The 23,309-nt window shown below is 50.4% G+C and overlaps 1 protein-coding gene across 3 annotated transcripts in view; it reads left to right on the top strand.

Moving 5' to 3' along the window:
* Positions 1-23,309, top strand: part of Ctif (cap binding complex dependent translation initiation factor) — a 266,258-nt gene that overhangs the window by 30,541 nt on the left and 212,408 nt on the right. The window contains exon 1 of one of the 3 annotated variants that reach the window (XM_029546901.1): positions 564-837. The exons of the other annotated variants lie outside the window; for them this stretch is intronic. The gene's annotated coding sequence lies outside the window, so the exon portion shown is untranslated. Of the gene's footprint in view, positions 1-563; positions 838-23,309 lie in introns of those variants that run through there. 3 annotated transcript variants of the gene reach the window in all.

The raw sequence follows: 23,309 nt of genomic DNA, 5'->3' as shown, positions 1-23,309 counted from the left end.
CGGTGGCAGCTTTCACATTGCATGCCCAGTCTCTGTCCGGGGTGGAATGCTCAGCGTGGAGGGTTGATGCTCAGCGTGGACCTCAGGAAATGAAGTGCTTTGCTGAATCCAGGTCTTGCTTTTAGCTCTCTGGAAGCAACTACAAGCATGTATAGAGAGGACCCCTTGGTATGCCGGGCAGGTGAGGAGGTATGCCCCATGGAACAGTCGACCTCTGATTAGAGCGCCTTGACACATGATGCGTTGCATGTGTGTTCCTTGGGTCTGCAGAGCACCCATCCCTGGGCTTGGATGGCAGCCCTGTCCACAGTGTGCTGTCTGCCTGGGCCAGGCGTGGTTGGAAGTGACCAGTATTCCATGGAAGTGTGATCACTCACAGAGTTGACCTTTGGAGGGTGAGACGTGTGTGTGCCTTTGAGTCCGCCAACCCCTGTAGCGCCACCCCTTGCATGGCAGTTTGTCCCCGCCTCCTCTGACCTGCTGCTGCGTTTCCTGGTAAGCTCAAGCTATAGAAGAATGAGCAGCTGCTGTGTGTCTGGAGGTGGGGGTAGGTGGTACTGTGACATCTGTCCTCGGTTCTTGGAGGACCTTTGCCTGTCCCTTATCCATCGCCCTCATCATGGCACCCTGCTTGCTGGTGACTCTTCTTTCTTTGTAACACAAATAGCAGAAATCAATAGGTGAACTAGGTGAAAGGCCACCCAAGACAGAAAAGACTAGTCCCTGTGTTCACATTTGCTGATGCTACCTATAGTAAAACCTCCTGGGACACAGCTCCACAGCATCCTGTGTGTAGGATAGGTGTGGGACACAAAGGCTCAGGACAAAAGGACACAGGTAGGGCTTTCATTCTTCCTTTCCAGGTTCCTCGTCTTGACTGTAATTTCTGGTTCTCCCTCATCATCCTGTGCTGGGAGCTCAGGACTTGTCCTTTTGTCTGATTTTGTTGTGCTGTTTTCTGCGTTGAGAAAAGAGAATATTCTAGACGATTGTAATTGCTAAGTATCCTTAGCCTGCTGAGATGCACCGAGATAGAATGTGTGGTGGTAGAGTACTTTGTAGCGTAAGCCACAGCAGCGAAGGTGCAAAGGAAGCCTCCACGAGAGAAGAATCGCCGAGCGGAACAGAAAGCATGTCTGCTTAGGGAATGCTTTGAAACCGTATAATAAACACAGGTGGGAGGCTTGCAGGCCTGTGTTCCCCTACAAAGATCCAGGAGGCTAGAGCTGTACTGGGGTGGCCAGAGCATGGCATGACACAGAGCTTAACAAGCCGACTGATGTAAGCCGATGCATCTGGGATAGTGTGGCTCTAGAAAATTGCTGCCCCGGTGACACATGTCCCCATGTCAGGCCCAGAGGGTGGTGAAAGGCTATCAGTCAGTGTGATCCAGAAAGAAACAAGCTTATTGTGGTCCTGTTCTTTTCCAAGAAAGATCCCAACTCAGAGGCAATAGGGAGGGTGCCCGTGCTGAGAGGAGACCTGACCTCTGTCTGCCTGACGCCTCACACAGCTGGTCTTCCTCGCTGTCTTAGTTTATCTTTATCCAGGACACGGGGATCAGTGTCCCTCACTGTCAACTACTTTTCTTTCTTAGTACAAGATTTAGTAGGATGAAATGTATGTGCCGTAAGCCCATCGTTGTTAGGTAGCTAGGTTTGATATGTTCACCTGTTGTTCGGGCACTACCACCGTCTTAACGCCAGGACATGTGCATTGCCTCCCCCAATTCTTCTTAACCCCTCAGCCCTGGGGAGCCATTAGCCGGATCTCTCTAGATGTACCTGTCCTCAATTGTAAGATGCATAGTCCTCTGTGGCCTGCTCCTTTTCCTCTGCACTGTTGCTTCAGGGCTCATCTGTCTTGTAGTATGTGCACGCATTTCATTCCTTTTTATTGCTGAGTAATGTCCTCTGCCGTGGTTATACCAACATTTTATTTATCCACTTCTTGGAGAGTAGAAATTTGGAGGTGTTTCTATATTTTTGGCTATTATGAAAGATGACGCTATGTTCTAGTATGTTGTGGGTAGCTTATTTATTTATTGTGCTACTGGGGATTGGTTTGTTTGGGGATAATTAAATGGAGGAGCTACAATGTCTGACTAACTGCGACTTACTAAATAGTTATCCATTTATCCACCCATTCATTTCTCAATCCTTCTGTCTGACCCCCCACACCCTCCTCCCATCTATCTTCCCATCCCACTACTGAGGAAGAAAAAGATTTCTCTGGCCCTGTCTCTTGATTGCTACATGTATAAGCATACTGTTAACAGCAGTATATTAATGCAGGTTTTAGCTGATTATCCAACTTGGGAGACAAATTGCCAGAAGGCCAGAGTATAGAGTTACCTGCTGTGTGTTTGGTGAGGCACACTGGCACATTGGTAGATCTCAGGAGGTCAGTGATACAGGTGTTAAAGCTAAGACATTGAATAATATCGGACTCCCTTGCTCGCTCCAGGGATAATTCTGTCTGGGCTGTGATTTCTGCTCATCAGAATTCAGTTACTAAGGATGGAGGTAGAGGCTGCTGAGAAATGCCCACTCAGAAGCATACTGGCCACAATCCCTTAGTAGGCACATCCTTGTGACCTTAATGTTCATCATACCTGATACCGACTGTATTCTATGTGTCCTGAATCAGGCCTAAGGAAAGTTAAAGTCTTGACCTTGACCTGCCTTTATAGACCCTCTCTACTGTGACCTTTATGGTTCCCTAGGGATTTCCATGCTTCTCCCGGGTACTCTGGTTCTGTCTCTCTCAGTATGCCAGGTACCTCCTTGCCTCATAGGAATTTTGTTAAGCTGTCTGTCCTTCTGCCCTGTAGTCTGGTTTCTGTGCCCACTCCTCACCTGAAATACTGGGCCCAGTGCTGAGCATTGGTAGAGACCAGATCTCCTGGCAGGTCCCCAGTGGGATGAGATTCATAGGAGACTGGAGACTGGCCGCCATCTTGAAGGTGTGGCCCCAGAGCTAAGATACCCACCTGTATGCACGTTAATATATGGAGCCTGGGTCCTGGCACAGCATGGTTTTTGAGCCACCTTTTCCCCATGGAATAACATACTATCCTGACGTTGCCAGGTTCCTACACTCTCTCTCCAGCATCACGAGATCGCAGACACTTGTTCTTCCAGATTTTCTTATTTCACGGTGAGAGAAGGCCAGACAGCAAGAGTTGTTTTCAGAATACCAGGCCTGACTACACAGGGGCGTTTGTTTGTTGAGACTTCCCGCATCCCAGAATGACATGTATGACAGACACTTCTCCCTAGTCTCCCAAATGACACACTCTTAGATTTTCAGAAACAGTCCTGCTGAACTTGGGCTTGCAAGCCAGCCTCATTCCTGGCCCCATGACGTCATGTTGTTCCAAGAATCCCCTCCCCCTCCTTTTCTGATGCCCGTGCCCGGAGTAAAGATGAAGGTTCCCCTCTCCTTCCTTGACAATGCTTTCTGGGATTCTTCTCACTGCTGGCGCTTCCTTCAGTTGACACAGAATGGAGGGCAACCAGGCTAGCACAGGGAGCAATCTCTGCTGCCCGGTGGCTGTGAGAAGAGTGACTGTCTGAGGTACTCTCAGGCTAGTTGGCTCCTCCCCTGCTGCCTTTGGTCCCCACCCCTTTCACTTCCCCTCCTTCCCTCCTTCCCTCTCCTGAGTTGTTTTTCCTACACTATATTTTGGTCATATTCTTTCCTCTCTTCCACCTCCTCCAGAGCCTCTCGCCTCCTTACCCACCCGACTTCATATTCTTTCTCGCTCAAAACAAACAAACAAAAAAAAATCAATCAAACAAAAACGGAAAACACACACCAAAAAAAAAAAAAAAATCGTGTTTGTTTTATGTTGGCCAACTGCCGCTAGGTGAGCATTGGGGCCTGCCCTGGTCAGTGGTTGATATCCACAGTGGTGTGACATTTCACTGGGGGAAAACTGAGTTTCCCTTTCCCAGCAGTTAGCTTCTTAGTTAGAGGTGGGACTTTGTGTCCAATTCCCCTAGGATAGGGTAAAGAAGGAATTATGGAGAGGGACAGCTGACACTAACGGCCTCTGGAAAATCGCTATGGACACTTACTACTTAGAAGCGTCCCAAAGTACATAAGAAGGAATTTAAATGGTGTTAGTATATAATAGGGGAGACAGGGACCCATCTAGACATCTTATGCCAGCAATGAGTTACATTTTGTTGAATTGTTGGTCAGAGGGGGATTCCATGGAGCCTTCCTCAAAGTTTTAGGCTATTGGCAAAACTACAACAGAAAAGGACCATCAGTAAGATGTACTAGTGTAACAGTGGCCCAATTGTTATAGGAGTAACCAACCAGTTTTTAAATGTTGGATTTAAGGCTTACTTCGTGAGATGGAGCCCATACCTCATGCTGCTAAAGAGGCCAAGAACCAGAGGCCAGATGGGTCATGAACCCTGTGGTTTGTCTCTTAAAAGAGCGTGAGGGCTAGCGTGAGCATCATCATCCCCTTGAACGTGATCACTTCCTACACTTCTGGCACTTGGATGCTGTTCTTACCTTCCCAGGGGTGGGGATGTCGGACTCCAGGAAAGAGTTAGGCTCCACACAGGAAAGGTCTGGCTAAGCTAGTGTAAACGGAAGGGGCGAAAGTCAGTGCTGGAGTCTTTTAGGCAAAGGGAAATGGCCATGGGTCATGTGAGCCAAAGCAGAGCTAACTTAGCATCTGAGGGGGATATGGGAGCTCTGAGGGAAGGGTGGGCTGGGTAGATGGAGTGAGGAGGCCCTTTGGGAGAGAGAAGCCTTTGATATCTTCTCTTAAATACTTCCTGTGTGATTTGATCTCTGTGGTACTGTGGAGGAGAGGGGCACACATAGAAAAGAAGTGGCCATACCAGAGGTCTGTGTGAGAGGGAGTCCTGGGGTCCCAGGGTGGAGGCTTAGCTAGGCAGCAGGGCTGGGGCCAATGAAAAAACAGGGGGGGGGAGTCATTCACATGGAACACGCTGGGAGCCTAACCACAGGCCTGCAGGATGAAGGCACTAATGCTGCCATTACGACATGCATCCTGCTATCTCTCCCACCCAAGACGCTCCCACCTTTAGCTCATGAGTCTCTGACGAACATGAGGTTAACCACCCTGCTCTCTGTGCATCTTGGCACGGGCTGTTCTCTCAGAGGGACTCAGAGGTAAAATCAACACGTGTCAGCAGAGGGGTTGGGATTGGAGGGACTGACACTAGTAGAGGCATTCCTGAGTGCTGAAGGCAATTAGTGTACCCCAGCTTGACCGGTCTTTTATCAAGCCTGTGGGTTTGGCCTCAATTCACAGATAGAAGAAATGAGATTGGGGCAGAGAAGCCATTTGTCTAGTGTGGTCTATTCACTAAAGGGCAGAGCCTGTCTGAACCCAAACCTCGTGCTCTGGACGCTGAAGAAAAGCCAGCCACGTGTCACTTTAAATACAAGTACATGTGCCTTTTTATCTGTCCATTGTCCATGCTGGCACTGGTGTGTTTGGGGTGGGGTGGGGGCGGGTTGGCAGGAAGAGAGGAGGGCACAGTAGGAGATGCTGACCCTCAAGAGACAGCATGGCTGTCCCCTAAGCACCTGCCGTGGGATCCCATTGCCACCTGACCCTGGGTGGTGACCCTGAGAGATTCTCAGGCCTCCTGAAGGGTGAGCCAGGGCCCAACTGCAGGGCCATCCCTGGCTGCTCCGTTTGCACACTGTGCGGTGTTTAGGTCTCTGATCTGTGTGGAGGTGCGTGGGTGACAACAGACCCAGGAGAGCCCGAGTTTGGTTTGCAGTATTCTCAGGTCTCTAGGCTGACAGGGGAGGGAGCCACACTATTTTTAGAGAGCACCATAGTAGGCTTGTAATTAACAGACAGCATGCCCTCTGCCGCACATGCCTTACTTACTCACACTGTATTGTAATTAGTGTTTTAATCATCTTCAAACAAGGTCAGCAGGTCTGCGGAGGCTCGGAATATGCCTGACGCATCCCTATCTGCCCTCCACAGCCCATTGAATGGAGGAAGGAACTGTCCATCCGGAAGCTGGGCAGTTCCGTAGACAGTGTTACTGAGGGGCAGCTGAACAGTGAGGGGATGGGTAGGTAGCATGGCTTCACCAAGGCCTGGAGGGGCAGGAGACATGTGATGCTGAGGTAGGCATGTTACAGGGAGCCTGAGGGTGATGGTAAGAGGTAGACAAAGAGCACCTTGCATGCTAAGTCATCTAATGTAGAGGGAGCCCCGGCTGAAACCACATGCTTTGTAGAAAGAACGTGAAGATTTCCTAGTCTGTTGGGTTTTTTTTTTCCCCCAGAACTTTGAGGAGAAGTAGGAAAACGCACCCCTTGTCGCAGTGGATGGGTTTAGAAGAAAACAGCCTTTTGCTGTTCCCCTACCCTCATCAAGGGGGCTGCACAGGGACACAGGCTTAACAATATGTCCTGGATGTATACACAAGCTGTACAGATGTCTATGTGGCCACACTTTGGGCATGCAAGGCTCGATTTAGGCTCTATTGGAGAGAGTCTAAGCCAAAATGTTTCTGTCACCCTATCCTGTCCTGCCCAGCCTGTTTATTTACCCTGGTTCTCCCAGCCGTATGTTATTCTTCCTGTGTGGAACATTGCAGGCCAGAACACATTGTCAGAGTTACCAAATACTGGTCAACTGGGTCCTGACCGTTGCTGTCAGCCAGAGACCTCATCAAAAAGTAGGTTCCTGTAACTCAGGCATGTGTAGTTCAACAGGAGCCCAGCCTGTGGTTTTCTTAAGCTCACTTCCTGGTGAATGCACATTCCTGGTGCATCTATAGGTAAAAGGATAGCAGTACCCAGAGAGGCCAGTGACCTGACCAGGTCACTGATTCACTGGTTTCACTGTAGGTCTCCTGTGGTAACCCAAGTTCTCTCCCAGGTCCCCCATCTCCGGCAGTCTCCGATGCTCTGTGTGATTTTGTTTGCAGATCCCACCGTGTGTGTTTATTGAATCTCAATGTGCATGGCCCGTACTTCTCTGAAGTGGCATCTATATAAACCAGAATGCAGGGGGTGTATGTGCATGGCCTGGGGGATTGGGGCAAATGCTTCCGACCTGTGTCACCACTGAGGAAATCAGAATAAAGCTTGACTCTGTACCTGGAGGCCACCTTGGGTCTGAAAGGCCGCTGTGCAGAGTCCTGTGAGAGGGAACTCACTTCCCGTGGCCCTGTATGGCTGCCTTCTCTGTAGTCTGGAGCCTGTGGAGGGAGGTAGGAGAAATTACCTGGGACCCAAAGTCCAAGACTAGAGCAACCTCACAGGCCAGGGCAGACCAAACCCCAGGACAGAAAGGAAGTATTTAGAGTGTCTACACTTGCGGAGGCTTGCCTGGGAAAATTCTGTGTAGAGTCCAGCTGTGGCGGGGAAACAGAATGCAGAAACCATTTTAAAGAAGGAATAAACACTCTACTAACCTAAGGGAGGAGCTGGCTTGGCCTGGGTTTCCCCTGAATCTCTGAAGTGATGCTGCCTTGCTCCTGATCTGTCTTGGCTTCAAGAAGTTTAAGATGCTTCTGTGTGACATTAAAAGTCATTCCAAGGACTTAAAGTGTTGGGTGTGGCTGAGTTGGAGGAGACACAGCCTGCACATCCTACCCCGCACCTTCCCTCGATGGAATGAGCCGCTGTGCACCACACCACTCCTCTGTCCCCTTCAGACATAGGCAGGGACCCGTTCCCCAAGCCCTCTTTGGGGGAGTTCATACTAACACAAAGCTGCAGACAGGGGCCTGTGGGATTATTGTCTCATCCTTAGTTGGGACTGTGTCTCCTAGAGATGTGACCTCCAGGCAAGAGAGAGGCTGTGCCTCGGTGCCAAGGGGCAGGATTGCCTGCCTCACCTCCCAGGTGGCACCTTAGCTCACGGGGTCTAGCAGCTGGCCGGCCAGGTTTCCGAATGGCTCTGTCGTGGCCAGTAAGAATTCCTCTGCGTGCGGACGCCCTTTAACGGGCTCACATAATTTTCTGTCCTTTCCTTTCCTGTGTCACGGACCCAATTCTTCACAGTTGAGTCAGAAAGTAAATATCCTTTGCCTCAGATCCCTGTGATGTGTCAGTGGCTTCTTTGAGAAGTCAGGAGTCAGCCGACACCTGTCCTGGAGCAACTTGGAGACAGTTGGCCAGGCGTGTTCCCATAGGTTAGGGTAGGCTGCCCATCTGCACATGTGTGCATGTGCTGCGTGCGTGCGTTCAAACAGTTTTTTAAACAGTATTTGCTGGGCTGTGCGGAGGACAGGCTGCTCAGCCTGCTTCCACTCCTATTCCAAAGGGAAAATGTGTTTCCTTCCTCCTGGGTCCATGCTTCTGGCTGTTCGTACAGATGTGATAAGGGTGAAAAGGTACCACTGTTTCCTGCTCCCTTTCTTTGGTGACTGGCCAGCTTGCGCTAAACTGTTCCTCTGTGCAAATTCATCTTTTATGTTCTTTACCCTCTTATGAAAATAATTATGTACATTCCCCCCCTTATTTTAATTAGAGTCTTTATCTGAAGCTTAAGCCCCCTCCCCCCTGCAGTTTAGAAAAAAAAAAAATGATCTCGCTCTGGAATTTGAGGCTTAGAAGAATTAACTCCAGAGTGAGGCAGGCCACTGTGGGCAGGGAAGGCGGCAGCTCCAGCAGACACAACTTCATTTCTAATGTAAGATGCAGAGGGTGGTGTGTGGCGGGGTTCAGTTTGCCTGCCTCCCTTTGCAGCCCCCAAACACAGCTGAATGCCCATGCGGTCCACACACAGCTAGCACAGGACCTGTGTGAGTTGGCTCTCTATTGCTGTAATACATGCCTGAGATAGTCCACTTATTTTTTAAAAAAAGTTTCTTGGCTGCCAGTTTGGGAGGCTTTAGTCTGTGCTCGGCTAGCCCTGTTGCTTTTGGGTGTCCAGTGAGGCCGCAGTGTCACGGTGGGACATGTAATGAAATAATTCCTGATGCAGAGAGTGATGAGATCAGCAGCTCACGATCCCTTTCAAGTGACCCAAGACCCTAACACTGCTGCTGCCCCCCGCCCTCCCCCACACTGCCCTCTCTCCTAGATAGCCCACTATCTCCGTCAAAGCACCACTTGTAGCCTCTGGAGACCTTTCTAGATATAAGTCATAGCACAACCACATGGACATAGATACCTGTGAGTCTGTAAAGTAGAGCCAAGACACTTGCAAAACTATAACCCACCCCCCAAGCCACTGATAGTGCAGCTTGTAACACAGCGGAGCCTCCCAACCCCTTCTGTGGGGTTAGGATGGATCTGTGGTTGTTGACATCAGTTTGACTTGCACTGGAGCATGTGGGAGCAGCAGGAGCTGGGGTTTATTAGGAGGTGTGGCTTCTGGCCCTGGCCATGTCATTAATAAATGACCTGGCTTTGGCTATCCACCTGACTTCCTGGCAGAAGGAAAGGCTGTGACCTAAATAATTCTTGGCTTGAAATATCTGCAAATCTAATCATATACATATATAATATATTTATATTTAAGACTGTTGGCTTTGTTTTGAAATCCCAATCTCTCCAGTCTCTGTCTCTCTCTGTGTTGTGTCTGTGTCAGTGTCTGTGTCTGTGTGTCTGTGTCTGTGTGTCTGTGTCTGTGTCTGTGTCTGTGTCTCTGTGTCTGTGTCTGTGTCTGTGTCTGTGTCTCTGTGTCTGTGTCTGTGTCTGTGTCTGTGTCTCTGTGTCTGTGACTGTGTCTGTGTCTGTGTCTGTGACTGTGTCTGTGTCTGTGTCTCTGTGTCTCTGTGTCTGTGTCTGTGTCTCTGTGTCTGTGTCTGTGTCTCTGTGTCTGTGTCTGTGTCTGTGTGTCTGTGTCTCTGTGCCTGTGTCTGTGTCTCTGTGTCTGTGTCTGTGTCTGTGTCTCTGTCTCTGTGTCTGTGTGTCTGTGTCTGTGTCTGTGTCTCTGTGTCTGTGACTGTGTCTGTGTCTGTGTCTGTGTCTGTGTGTCTGTATCTGTGTCTCTGTGTCTGTGTCTGTGTGTCTGTGTCTGTGTGTCTGTGTCTGTGTCTGTGTCTGTGTCTCTGTGTCTGTGTCTGTGTCTCTGTGTCTGTGTCTGTGTGTCTGTGTCTGTGTCTGTGACTGTGTCTGTGTCTGTGTCTGTGTCTGTGTCTCTGTGTCTGTGTCTGTGTCTGTGTCTGTGTCTCTGTGTCTGTGTCTGTGTCTCTGTGTCTGTGTGTGTGTGTCTGTGTGTGTGTGTCTGTGTCTGTGTGTGTGTGTCTGTGTCTGTGTCTGTGTCTCTGTGTCTGTGTCTGTCTCTGTGTCTGTCTCTGTCTCTGTGTCTCTCTCCTTCTCTCTCTCTCTCCAGGGCTTCTCTATGAAGCCCTGGCTGTCCTGGAACTTGCTCTGTAGACCAGGCTGACCTGGAACTCAGAGATCCACCTGCCTCTACCTCCCTGAGTACTGGGTATATGCCACCACCACCATCACCCAGCAAAAAATTTCAAATCTTGTACATATATTTTTACATTTCACTAAATTCAGCCTGGATAATAGTTAAACTTGAGTCTAAAACCAGGAATGTATCAACATGAACAAACTTTGGTTCCACATTTCACCAGAGAGCACCTCCGGGGCCTGTGTAGCATCAGGGCGCCATTGGTGGCGAGAAGCTGATTTAGTCTCTTGCCCCGCCCACCTTCCCCTCCTGCCTCTGGCCCCTCCCACCTTCTCAGGTCTGCCTCTTAATGACTATGGAGTTACTTTTCCAGGAGGCTCAGAAACAATGCTTCAAGGATGGTGTCACCTCACCATGTGACCTTATGACAAGGACCTTCCTAAGTGCCAAGTCCATGGCATTATGCCTTCCTTGCTCACCCTCCTGGTGGCCTTCTCATGAGGTACCCTCACCCTCTGACTCTAGCTGCTTTGACCCTACCCGCCATGGCCTGGCTAACTTTAGTCAACTTGACACACGCTAGAGTCATCAGAGAGGAAGGGAGCCTCAGTATGGAAAATGCCCCAGAAGATGGAGCTGTTGGCAAACACGTGGAGCATTTTCTTAGTTAGTGGTTGATACAGGAAGGCCCAGCCCATTGTGGCTGATGCCACCCCCAGCTGGTGGTCCTGGGTTCCATAAGAAAGCAGGCTAAGCAAGCCAGTAAGCAGCACCCTCCGTGGCCTCTGCACCAGCTCCTGCCTCCAGGATCCTTCCCTGTCTGGGCTCCTGCCCTGAGCTCCCTAGGTAACAGACTGTATATATACACGCAGGATAAACCCTTTCCTTCCCAGCTTGCTTTTGGTCATGGTGTTTCATCACAGCAAGAGTAACTGTAACTAAGACATTCCACATCCCCCTGCTCTCCCAGATCTTTGTGGTCGCCATTCCCTCCAGGGACCCCAGTCATGGCCCAGCTTTTTTCCCTCAGCTGCCCTGTTGCTGGGCCCTGATGCTCTCATCACCACCTCAGGACAGCTGCACCTCAGTCAGACCAGAGTAGAGCTCCTAAATCCAGTTCGTGATTCCAGCCCACATTCCCTGCCGGGTGACTGTTGTCACCTGTTAGCTCCTGAACCCACGCTGAGGCTCACATTCCGAGGTTTTGTTTCTTAAAACCTCCTAGTACCTGCCCATCTCGCAAGGCTAACCAGGAACCCCCTGCCCTCTCTGCCCCTTCTCTTTCCTTGGCCCCCTCCTCCAGCTTGGGTAGCTTTTGGTTCCTCTGCCTGGCTTCAGTCAGCATCCTCTTTCTGTACCAGCTGCCTCCAAGATCTCCAGAGTAACCTTTGTTTCAGATTTAAAGCCAGAAGAAGCTCTGCCTGTGAGGGGGTCTCTTCAGAGCCACTGTCCCTCCTCTGATCACTCCCTGATCCTCTCCCAACTGGTGGAGAAAGCAGGCAGGCCAAGATCAGTTTGCTTCATCTCTGGACTTCAGTATCGATGGGGCGTTGGCACTGTCTCTCTCTCTGATGTGCTATGTACACTCCCACAATGCTCTGGGGCTGCATTCTACAGGTGAAGATGTGCCTCTTTCCTACATCTCCACCTTCCTATGGGCTTCGCTCTATGTATCCATGCCCAGATCCTCCTCTTCTCAGGCATGTACTAAGCTAGGGTGACCCTCTCTAATCAGGTGGCAACCAAGGCTCAAGTAGATCTTTGGGGGACACAGGTGAGCCTCTTGGTGAATGGTAGATGCCACTGCATTAGTGACAAGAGTGGGGTTGAGAGGAATGGGGCTCACACCATGTACCCTGGGCCTAAATAGACTGAGTCTGTAGATGGGAAACTCTGACCCAACTTGATTCTGTATTCCCAGAACTGGGGTGCTTCTTTATTGTCTGGGTGGGAATAAGGTTTAAAGTCACATGGTCTTTAAAGAGTGGAATCTCGTATCTCATCCTACACGCTCTGCCTCACGGAGGCGGCTTTCCCAGTTTGAGACTGTGCCCACTTCCTTGTGGCCCACTCCGAGACTCTGACGTTTCTTCTCCTCTGAGCTGTTGAGCTGGTGGCCACGCTCCCATTTTTCCGTTAGAGGAGTGTGCCTCACATGGCTGGATTGTGATGTCTCTGGAAGTTCTTTGTTGCTCTGGCCCTCCTGACCCGCCTGGCTTTTGGCTGTGCGTAGAGTTTCTGAATCAGCATTTGGAGTGGCTGGAAGGCAGCGCTGTGGTCGACAGCTGCAGAGGTTTGGGCCCAGGCCTGCAGGTGGGAGAAGCCTGGGTCTGGGGCTCCATATTTAGCCTGGAATCTACTCTTCCTGCGATGATGCCACTGCCTAGCCAGAAATGGTGGAGCTCTGGCCTCCAGCCAGGACGGCCTGCTGCACAGCCAGGCCGTGAGGCCGAACGGGAGCCTACCTCCCCCATTCTGACTATCCACGGACCATGGGACAGCAGGGAAGGAGCTGATGGCTCAGAGTTAGAAGACTTGGACTGCAAAGGGGTCTGGGCGTATCCAGGGTTCCCTTGTTGCAGAGATGGAAACCAGGGTGGCTTAAAGCAGCAGCTTGCCCACAGTCACAGTTAACTCATAGTAGAGCCGTTAGATCTGAGTCTCTAGACACAGTGCCAGGTATCGGTGTTATCACCAGTACAGGGATCTACCAGGCCCCAGCCTAACCTAGGAGAGCACCCTGACAGCACCCACGCCGGAAAAGACAGAACTCCTTTCCAGCTGTCTGGCTTCCTCCCTGTATCATCTTCAGGTCGCATTGGCTTATGCCAGTCTTTATCCTTTGCCTCCCATGTTGAAACTTACATTTACACCATAGTATGAATGCCAGGCTCTTCCCAGAGGAGCCTGGCCAGTAATCGTAGAATGAGAGCAGACGGTTTAAAGGATACAACTTTGCGATTGGCTCCTGGTGCTCATCACCTTGTTTGCTCTCCCATGTGAAGTCAGGGAGGAAGGCAGGTGGTCAGTGCTCCCTCTGGATTTGGTGCTCCCTCTTGATTCGTTGCTCCCTCCGGATTCAGTGCTCCTTCTAGATTTCTATGGTGAATTCAGTGTTCCCTCTAAATTCAGTTCTCCCTCTAGGTTTGGTGCTCCCTCTAGATTCCTATGGTACTCCTCTCCATGTGGGCTTTAAGAGCTATGCTCATTCTTGCCCTCATAGCCTAGGTACCAGTGAATAAGCTGCCATAAAGCCCTCCAGCTGCCAGGCAGCAAACTCCCTGGGGTGATTTGGAAATTATCCTTGAGTTCTGTGTCCATGTGGACCAGAACCAAGCACAGAGGCTGGACTGAGCCTGAAGTGAGAGCAACCAGTCAGTGCAGCCGAAGATTAGAAGCACTGGGACCTGAGCCTCCAGCCCGTGTGACAGGCAGTTCTCATCACTGTTACAGTTGGAGGGACAGAAAGGGCTTGTGGTGCCGAGGAAGGCAATTAGCAGGTGGCAACCAGTCTGATGAAGCTGTCAGCACAGCAGAGCCCAAGCCTGCTGCTCACACCCTGGCTTGGCTCTGGCCCCAAGGTTAGGGAACAAAGGAAAGGCACCAGGTTCCTGGGGCTACTCTTGATCTGCTGCCTGCTATGGATCAGGCAATGGTGACACTGGGGGGTGGGGTGGGGGCGTTCTGAGTGGCCCTGAAGCAAATGGGGCCACAGCCAGACTGGTTGACCCCTCTGAGTCCCAGCCTATGACCTGCCCCCCAAAGGAGTGGGCTGTAGTCACAGATGACCTCCCCAAAGCTCTTAGCTGTCCCTCACACCCTGTGGATTCTCAGTGGCCAGAGCTGCTGACACTGTGTGCCACTGGAAACCAGAAGCTCTCAGCTCTGAAGGAGCTCTAGAGGAGGTTTCTTGGGTCAGCGGCCATGGGCAGACGTGTACGGGAACCCATGAATGATGAGCAGGGAGTGGAGCCCAGCTGCAGGAGTGCCCTGGAAGACTGAAGAAAAGGCCCGGTTTACAGTACATTTGAAAGGACTCCGGTGAAGCCATGCAGTTACCTGGCTATTGGCATCCCTTTTTGGTATTAGTATTTTCCTAACATGTTGATGGAAGTATACTATTAACCACTCAGGCAGAAGTTAAAATATAGTTATAGTCCAGATTTATATCCGTGTTCTGCAACTGTAGGAGGTTAAAGAAGAAAAATGCTTGTCCTCTCGACTAGGTAGCAAAAGAGTGTACAGCAGAGGTGATCAGCAGAGGTGAGGGAACCAAAGGTGGGCTTCAGCCTCCCGTGTCCCCAGGCCTAGTACAGCTAACAGCATACTCAATTCTTTTCCTGAATATCTGATATTTAGTTAAGCACCACATAGCAGATGCTTCTAGAAACACCATTTCCTACCAATCATTTGACATGGCCCAGAAGTGGTACATATGTGATGTGTCAAAGGCTCCCTGCTGTCTTCCAACCAGATACACCCGCCTTCCCTTCTTGAACTGTGTGCTGGGCAATGTATTTAGACCAGAGAACCCAGGCAGGCTTCAGGAGTCACCTTGTAATGCTACACACACACACACACACACACATACACACACACACACACACACACACACACACATGTTACACATATACAGATATGCATCCACACACACATTCACACATATATATTCGTACTCAGACCAGCACACATACCACATATATGCGCATGTGCATTCACACATACAGGGCATCAAGTTTAGTTTGAAGTTCTTATTTTGAACAAGAAAGGCCTTTATTTTCTTGCCTGGACCCTATAACTTCCATAGCTAAATTACTTAACCTGAGATACCACAGTTGGAGACTATGTCCCACATTGCCACCCTTGGGAACTGTCAGCTGACCTGGCTGCAGTGGACAGAGGCTACAGTGTGACCATCTGTGGAGTGGCAGTTACGCAGCAGGTAGCTAGCAGAGTCAGGCCTGAAAACTGTGAAATGAGCCCTCTTGTATTCTGGACTATTCCTTTCCACCTGCCTCCTCCCTCACCCAGGCTCTGACCTGCTCTCCTCACCTAGAAATATTTCTTGTTATGTTCTTTGACCTGGCTGCTGGGCCTGGAACCCACAGGTCCATGTAGATTGCTGTACTTCTGCCTATCGAAGGTGGGTTTTACCTGAGTCCCTGTATGGGCTTGTTCTCTGTGGACAGTGGAGGAGACTTCCCCTGCCCTTTGGGGCTCTTCCCTACCTGTCGAGTTGATCTGTCAGGTCCTGGGCTCCAGTAGCACACCCTGAGAAGAGCTTAAGAATTTCGTGTGAACCCAAGAAGGACCAAAGTGTGGTTAGTAACAACTCTACTTCCTAAAACCCATGCTCTGTAAAATAAGGGACCCAGGATACCTGCCCAAAGAAAGCACTGAAGTGCCTCTGTATAGCTTACAATGTTGATTTCTGGTGCCTGTTTGGGCTACATAGGAACCATCACCATGGTCAGAGTGTGCACGTATGTTGTGCACAGATGGTGTTTGTTTGCTGGAGTCGCTGTTACAAAGGACAACATTCAGCTTAAACAACCACCACTTCTGGTCTCTCAGTGACAGAGGTCAAGTGTGGGCAGATCCGGATCCTTCTGGCAGCGGGAGTAGGAGTCTACACCACACTCACCCTAGCTTCTGGTGCTTTGATGGCAAACTTCAGTGTGCCCTGGCTTCCTGCTTTGCTTTAAGTAGGGTCTCACTGTGTGCCTCAGCCTGGCCTGGAACCCAGGAACCTCCCGCCACTGCCTACTCAGGTCCGGATCATAAGCACACACCACCCACACCCTGGCTGTCCTCTGCCTTCCGATGTCACCTGTCTGCTTTCCTCTGAACATGGCTTCTCTCTGTGTGTAGTCTACCTCAGTGTCCCTTTTTATAAGGACACCTTTCATAGGAAGACTGAGGGCAGAACTTAGGGAGGGTCACACAGGAATGTCCAGTTATACTTCTCTGACCCCACCTAGCCAAGTGTCCCCGGGCTCTAGACAGGATTTGATGCCATGTTCTTGATGCTTTGGCTTCTCCTTAACACTCTGAAGGACAGAGCCATGTCTCCATTCACCGCGGTAGCCTGGGGTCTTGACGTTGCCTAGCAGACCATGAAGCAGTGACAGATATTTACAGTCAGGGCCAGAGCCAAGAATTCCGTTGAGTTCTAACAGCTCAGTGTCCCCAGTCTTGTCATAACCTGTCACTACACCCCAGCCTGGAATGTGGAGCGTTCTCCTGGCCATCAACCCTCTCCCTTGGACGGTGCCAGTCAAGGTGGACAAGTCTACCCTTCTCATTTTACAGAGTAACTGATTCTCTCCTTTCCACTGAGCTTCCTGGCCAGTCCAAGTGGCTTCCTGTGGCATTAATCCCAGGGCAGCTTGTCCCATATCGATGACATTTCCTACACAGGCGCATCCCTGGGGAGATGGCGAATCTTGCTGAAATCAGAGAACCGCTTCCTCACCCTTGGCCAGCGGATGAGGTGTTCCTGTAGGCACTGGTCGAAATGCTGGGTAGATATGTTCTGGTTGGGAGGACCATCCTTCCAGCTTTAGCCCCGCCTCTAGGAGAGTCTTGGCTTTATTGAATTAAGATCTACCCTTGCCACAAGTGCTTCAGGCCCTATCAAGGGTGGCAGTGGTGGTGGTGGTGGTGGTGGGGAAGGGGTTGGGGAGCCATGAGGGGGAATAGCTGCAGTTCCAGGCTTACAAAAGAACTGTATGTTAACTACCATCTTACCAATGACCGGCAGGACGATACATAAATATCTTCTGAACCCATGGACTCTGGAAGTATACACCAGACTCAGTGACTGCCCATTCAGCAAGGATGTTGCTAGTCATATGTAGGAAATATACTTAGGATTCTCCCAGGGGCGGTCCTATATGGAGAACAACTAGTGGCCTCCTGTTAGTCTGACATAGAACTGTGACCTGCCAGTCAAGGGAGCCTTGCATGGGACCACTGTCTCAGGCAGCCATAGACAATAGCTCTCCTCATCACTTGTCACTTGTGTGTCTACGCTGGTCTAGGGGACAGCTTTGGCACGAGCCTTCCCATTGCCTGTGCACACAGTCTACTGGACCAAAAATGCATAGTACACTGTCAGCCTGTCGTGTAGTCACTTTCAAAGCCAGCTGTGGGTCTAAAAAGAAAAAAAAAAATGCTGAGGCAGCCTGAGGGTGTGGAAAGGGATCCTCTCAGGAACCTGGTGGCTGAATCCAGGCTCTGAGTTATGTCTGTGCTAGCCCAGCTCTGTGCTATTCCACTGCCTAGAACTTGAGGGGGTTTGCCAGGGCTTGCCGGCTTCCAGCCTAGAAGAGAAAGTGCTAGCCCCAGATTCAGGGAGACATCCTGACTCAGAGAAAAGGCTGAGAGTGATAGAGGACATTGGTGCTTGTTTCTAGCCCTGGTACTCAGATATAGACACACACGCGCGCGCACACACACACACACACACACACACAGACTCACACACGCATACCTGAGTGTACCAACCAACTAAACTGTTAGCTTTCCTTCTAGGCTCTGCCCCACAGGCAACCCTCAGGTATGCCTGGCTCACTATAAAAGGGGCTGCTCACCCCCTCCTCACTCTCTTACTCTCTGTCCCTTCTCACCTTCCCCTCTCCACTCCCTCCTTGTATTCCTGGCTGGCATCTCCTCCCCCCACCCCCTCTCCTTCCTCCCTTCTCAACTCCCTTTCCCATGCCCTAAATAAACTCTATTCCATACTATATCCGTCATATGGCTGGTCCCTCAGGGGGAAGGGCCGGCAGAGGCACCCCCTTTCCACCTTACTGTACCTCACGCTATCAAACATACCCTTGGCTCCTTTTTCTCACTTATAAAACCCAACACAAACAAACAAACAAGCAACAAACTTTTTTTTTTTAAACCAAAAAAGCTAAACCCTAAGCATTGTCTTTACAAGATATACAATGTAGCTTGTGCTGTTCGTGGTCTGTGGGAGAGTTCAGTTTTCCTACCCTCTCTCTGGAGGAAGTCTTTAGAGTTCATAAGACCTTCTGTCCCAGATTATTCCTTTACCCATCTGGGTCCTTGGCTCGTCACAGCTCAACCTGAACACCCACTGATTCATCAGCTTATGTTGTATGCGAGTTAGACTCGATGATGTTGCAAATGCCGGGAGCTGGATCCTGTGTTATTACCCTGCCCTGTCCAGCCGGACAGACTGTTCCAGTTCCAGGGGTTCCCTTGTAAAACAGAGGCAGCATGCCTGCTCTCCCTGCCTGCAGGCACAGAGCTAGTAGGAGCTCACTGCAGCTACAGTGTACTTATTTACACAGCTACAGTGTACTGATTTGTAATAATAAATAAACCTTTAAAGGGAGGGGGAGGCTGGTGAGATGGCTCAGTGGGTAAGAGCATTGACTGCTCTTCCAAAGATCCTGAGTTCAAATCCCAGCAACCACATGGTGGCTCACAACCACCCGTAATAAAATCTGACGCCCTCTTCTGGTGTGTCTAAAGACAGCTACAGTGTACTTATTTATAATAATAAATACACCTTTAAAAAATAAAATAGCTCACTGATCTGATCTGTACTAAGCTGTGTAGCCCCTCAGGAAGGCATAAGATCTGGATCACCTCCCAGGAATCCAGGGATGACCCTGACCACCTCTCTAGTGACAGTTTACTCTGTCACCTATGCAAGGGTCCAAAGCCTTGACTTGGATATGGTTCCAAAACCCTCTACAGAGGGTCTAGCTTGTAGCTACTGAGCAAGGGTCAGAGTGGAGAAAGAATGGCACTCTGAGCCCCTCTTGTCTAGTTAGAAGAGTCACATTTTGGAGCAATTCTGTATGGGTTTCTGGTCTGACTCAACCTATTATGAACCAGGTAGTCTTTGGCCAATCCCGACCTGCCTCAGTAACCTCTTTTGCACAGTGGGGACAAAAATGGTCCCTGCGTTGTGGTGCTGTCTTGCAGAAGAAATTATTGTCACGCAGGGTCTGGCCTAAGGTAAATGCTTTGCAGATTGGTGTTTATTACTTTCCACATTGCAGAAGCATTTATGAGTTTATTTGAAGTATACTCTTATAGAGGGGGAAATGGCATAGAAGCCAGCAGTCTTTGAAGGACGCAATACTGAGGACTTGCTTTCAAAGGCCAGCCGTGTGGGTGGGAGTTAGAGAGGTAGCATGCGTGTGCTGGCTCTCGGCCTAGAGGCCAGTTCAGGAACCCAGGATCCAAGGTTCCTGCCGCATCATCTCTTCAGGACTCATAGAAACCAAGAGGCATCATGGCCACCCTAGGGATGGGTTGGGTGTGGGATGGCCTCAGTTGTCCAATGGGCCTGGACATTGTATAAGATACACATAAAAGCTACCCAGAAGAAGAGAGGCTGGCCTCCAGCTGAGCTGTTGGAGGTGCTTCTCCAGTGTTGTGTCTCCCGGCTCTCTCTCTCTCTCTCTCTCTCTCTCTCTCTCTCTCTCTCTCTCTCTCTCTCTCTCTCTGCCTGTTAGCAACCTGTCCGCTGCTACCACGGAGAGAAAGCATCAGCTCCCTGCTGACTGTTTCCTGTTTTCTGGAAACCCAGCAGCATGCTCCCAGAGATGAACTATATGTCTGAGCGCTTAGCTCTGGCTTCCAGTGGCCAAGGGGAGCTATATGTTAGGTTCCGGTTTCTCTAGAGCCAGCTACGATGCCCACTCAGCAGTGCTGAGCTTGGGGACATGAAGGAGACTGTAGGGGGACGCCCCTGGCTATTCTTTCAGACACCCAGAAGGAGCAAACATTCAGTCCCAGGATAGAACTTGAGCAGACTGCCTTCTGTTGTGGCCAGCCCGGTGCCTCCAAGTGGCAGCTCCTCCAACCACTCTGTAAAGGAAAATAGCTGCCTACTCTCTTCTCAGGGCTATGAGCTTTCTGCATATTTCTGTTTAGACTGCCAAGTGGACATCACTTCCAACTTGTTCTAGATTTATTTTCAAGTTTTTAGGAGCACACTCATTTTTGTGCTCATAGGCGACCCCTTTTGACTCACGCTGGACACTGTCATACTTGAACACCTGGAGGTCCAGGCATGCAACATGTGGGTGAGGGGAGCCTTGTGCCTAATGACTGTGGGCATTGGGGAGGTAACAAGGGGGTCCCAGGCCTTTGCAAGCTGTAGGTTGACTGTGGTCTGACTGGTCCAATACTCCCTCATTCCAGCTGACCGTTAAAGTATGAAAAGGTGGGCCAGAGTTGACTGACTTTCTGAAACGTCAGAAATGTGGATATTTGCACAAGATCTTTTGAATTATAGATATTTACTCAAATATTTTTTAAGCCCTCAGCCAGATAAAGCACATGGTAGTCCAAGGGTGGCCAAGAGCTGCAGGTGGCTCTGTTTCGCGGCTGTGCTTGTGTGCAGGCTAAGTTTGTCATCTGAGGGGTGGTGTGTGTAGTGGTTTAAGTGAGAATGTCCCCCGTAGCCTCCCGCATATGAAACCTTGTTCCCCAGTTGGAAGATGTGTTTGGAAAAGCTGAGGAAGTGTGGCCTTGTTGGCAGAAGTATGGCATTGGAGGAGGGTTTTGAGAGAGAAAAAAAAAAAACAACAAAATCCCACAATTTCTCCTTCGTTCACTTTGCATCCTGCTTCAGTTCACCATGTGAGTTCTCCTCTCTGTCGAGCAGCTGCAGCTGCCATGCTTGACATGTGGCCATCATGGTGATGGCTTCTTTCCCCTCTGGAACAGTAAAGCCCTAAGAAGGCCTTCCTTCTAGAAGTTGCTTTGGTCGAGGTGTTTTATCACAGCAATAGAAGAAAACAAAACAAAACTGTGTACCTGTGCTGAGACCAGTGGGCCCTGTGAGCCACTGAAGAGATGTTTGAGAGCCACTGTGAGCCGAGGGTCCAGGTGACTTACAAGAGGACAGCTTGAGGAGAGGGAAGTGGGTATCGTTCTTGGCTTTACCTTCAGTGTCTTCTTTTGATGCTAAAGACCAGCGGGCCCTCCTGTGTGGTGTAGCCCCGCTGAGACCCAGGGCTGTGGTTCAGGAAGATGTTGTAGAGACAAAGAGAGCTGGCTGGGGGGCTGTGGTTACCCCAAGAGGGACACTGGAGAGGGAGTGTTACCTGAGGAGGGCCTGGGCGCTGGGGCCGCAGCATTTAGTTTTCAGCCCTAACCTGAAGTGCCCTGCTGGGTTCACTGCAGGACACATTTGGTCTCCCTTCCCCTTCCTAACACACTCTTGGGTAGTTCTTTTTCTTAGTGTGTAAATCCAGAGGTGCCAGTGGTGGGGCAGGGGGAGGGGCAGCCATCTACCTTGGAGTGCAGAGAAGAGAGAGACTGGGTCCTCTTGAGTCTGTGCAGTATGGCAGAACTGAGGGCACCCCAGATTTGTAACCCAGGAGAGGATCAGAGGTAAAGCTCAGTCAGGCTCAGTTGAGGCACGGGGAATCTAAGATGGTGAGACTGTAAAGAGCGTGCTCCCTGGCAGCAGTAGTCAAGGAGAGCTTCATGGAGGAGGAGGTATTCCTGGAAGCATTCCCTAAACACAAGGGTGTGTAGTTCAAAGAGGTAGAGAGGCAAGAGAGAGTGCAGAAGCAGAATGAGGGAGAGCAGAGATGGCCTTGAGGTAGGGCTTGCTGGGTACGTGGGTGGGCTGAGCCCCTCTCTCATGCATCATTGTGCTTCATCCTTGCAGATCCTTATGAGGTATACATTCATCAGTGTGGTTTACAGACAAGTAGGCAGGCGAGGGATAGCCCAGAGTTATGGATGCAGCAGGAATTGAGCCAGCCAGTAGTACAATCAGATCCCATACCCTTTATATTCTCCTATCTCGAGAGCAGAGGCCGTAAAGAAACCTCCTGACTCCAACAAGAGTGCGGTTCACTTGGCTGGCTGGTGACCTTGCGCAGCTTTGGTCAGTTGTACCTGACATCCATGTCCCCATGGCACCTTTAGGGCACAGTGCTCAACAAGTGTCCAGGACCCCTTAGTTGTAATAGTCTTAAGGAGGCTCTGGGACATTATAGAAAGATGTCAAGCCATGGATTGGGAGGAAGATATTGAACAAGAGGGTCCCAGCATCCTGTGGGACATTCTAGGAGCTGGAGGGGACTGGAGAGAACTGGATCTCAGTGGCCACAGGCAAGAGAACTAAGGAAGCTGGTCCCAAAGCCCATGCTATGGTGTGTGGGAGGCCTGAACTTGGGGTGGAGACAGGTATAAGATACAGCAGCACCTCAAAGATCTTGCTGTCTTGTCAAGGCTAGATAAAGACCCATAAATATTTCAAGAAGAGCCTGGGGTTGAGTAACAGGATCGGGGAGGATAAGAAGGTGTCAGAGGCATTGTGCTTTGAGCCAACGGAGGTGGTCAATGTCAGATGCAAATGGAGGCTCCTGTGGTCCTCAAGAATTTGAAGGGAAGGCAGACCTGTATGTACAGTCGGGCTATCCAGATATAATGCAGGGACTGAACATGCAAATCCTGCCTGGGTGTAGTCCCCTGCCCCAGTTGTCCTGGACTCAGCTGCTGCTCTGATGTTTCTCTCTTGAGAAACACAGCTGGAGGCGTGGACTGGAAGGAGGATGCCATGACAGATCATCTAGCCCCTCTCTCAGCTTCTCTCTACCTAGACCTTCCAGGGCTGATGGTAGCTGCACAGACCAGCTCTCCTCAGAGGCCACCGCACAGGTCCTGCTTTCTGCTGCCTCTGCCTGTGCACCTTCTCATGGGTGCTTGCTCCCAGTCACCCTCACCCTGCTCTCAGGATGGAGCAGTGAGCAAAAGGGGCTCTGTCCAGAGTTGGCTCACATAGTAGGGCTACGTGTAGGATGACTTAGTCTCCTATAGAGTGTTCCCCACACTCTCATTCCCACTCAGTGTTAATGATGGTAACCCAGATCTACACTTGGAGGGTCACAAAGGCTGGCCATCACCAGGAGACGGGGGGCTGATTTGGATGGATGAATTGTGAGTGTCTAGGCTG

Source organism: Mus pahari, chromosome 15 (genome assembly GCF_900095145.1).
Source record: "Mus pahari chromosome 15, PAHARI_EIJ_v1.1, whole genome shotgun sequence".
Lineage (NCBI taxonomy): Eukaryota > Metazoa > Chordata > Mammalia > Rodentia > Muridae > Mus > Mus pahari.
Note: the sequence above shows the minus strand (reverse complement) of the source record. Positions and strands in the feature narration are given on the sequence as shown.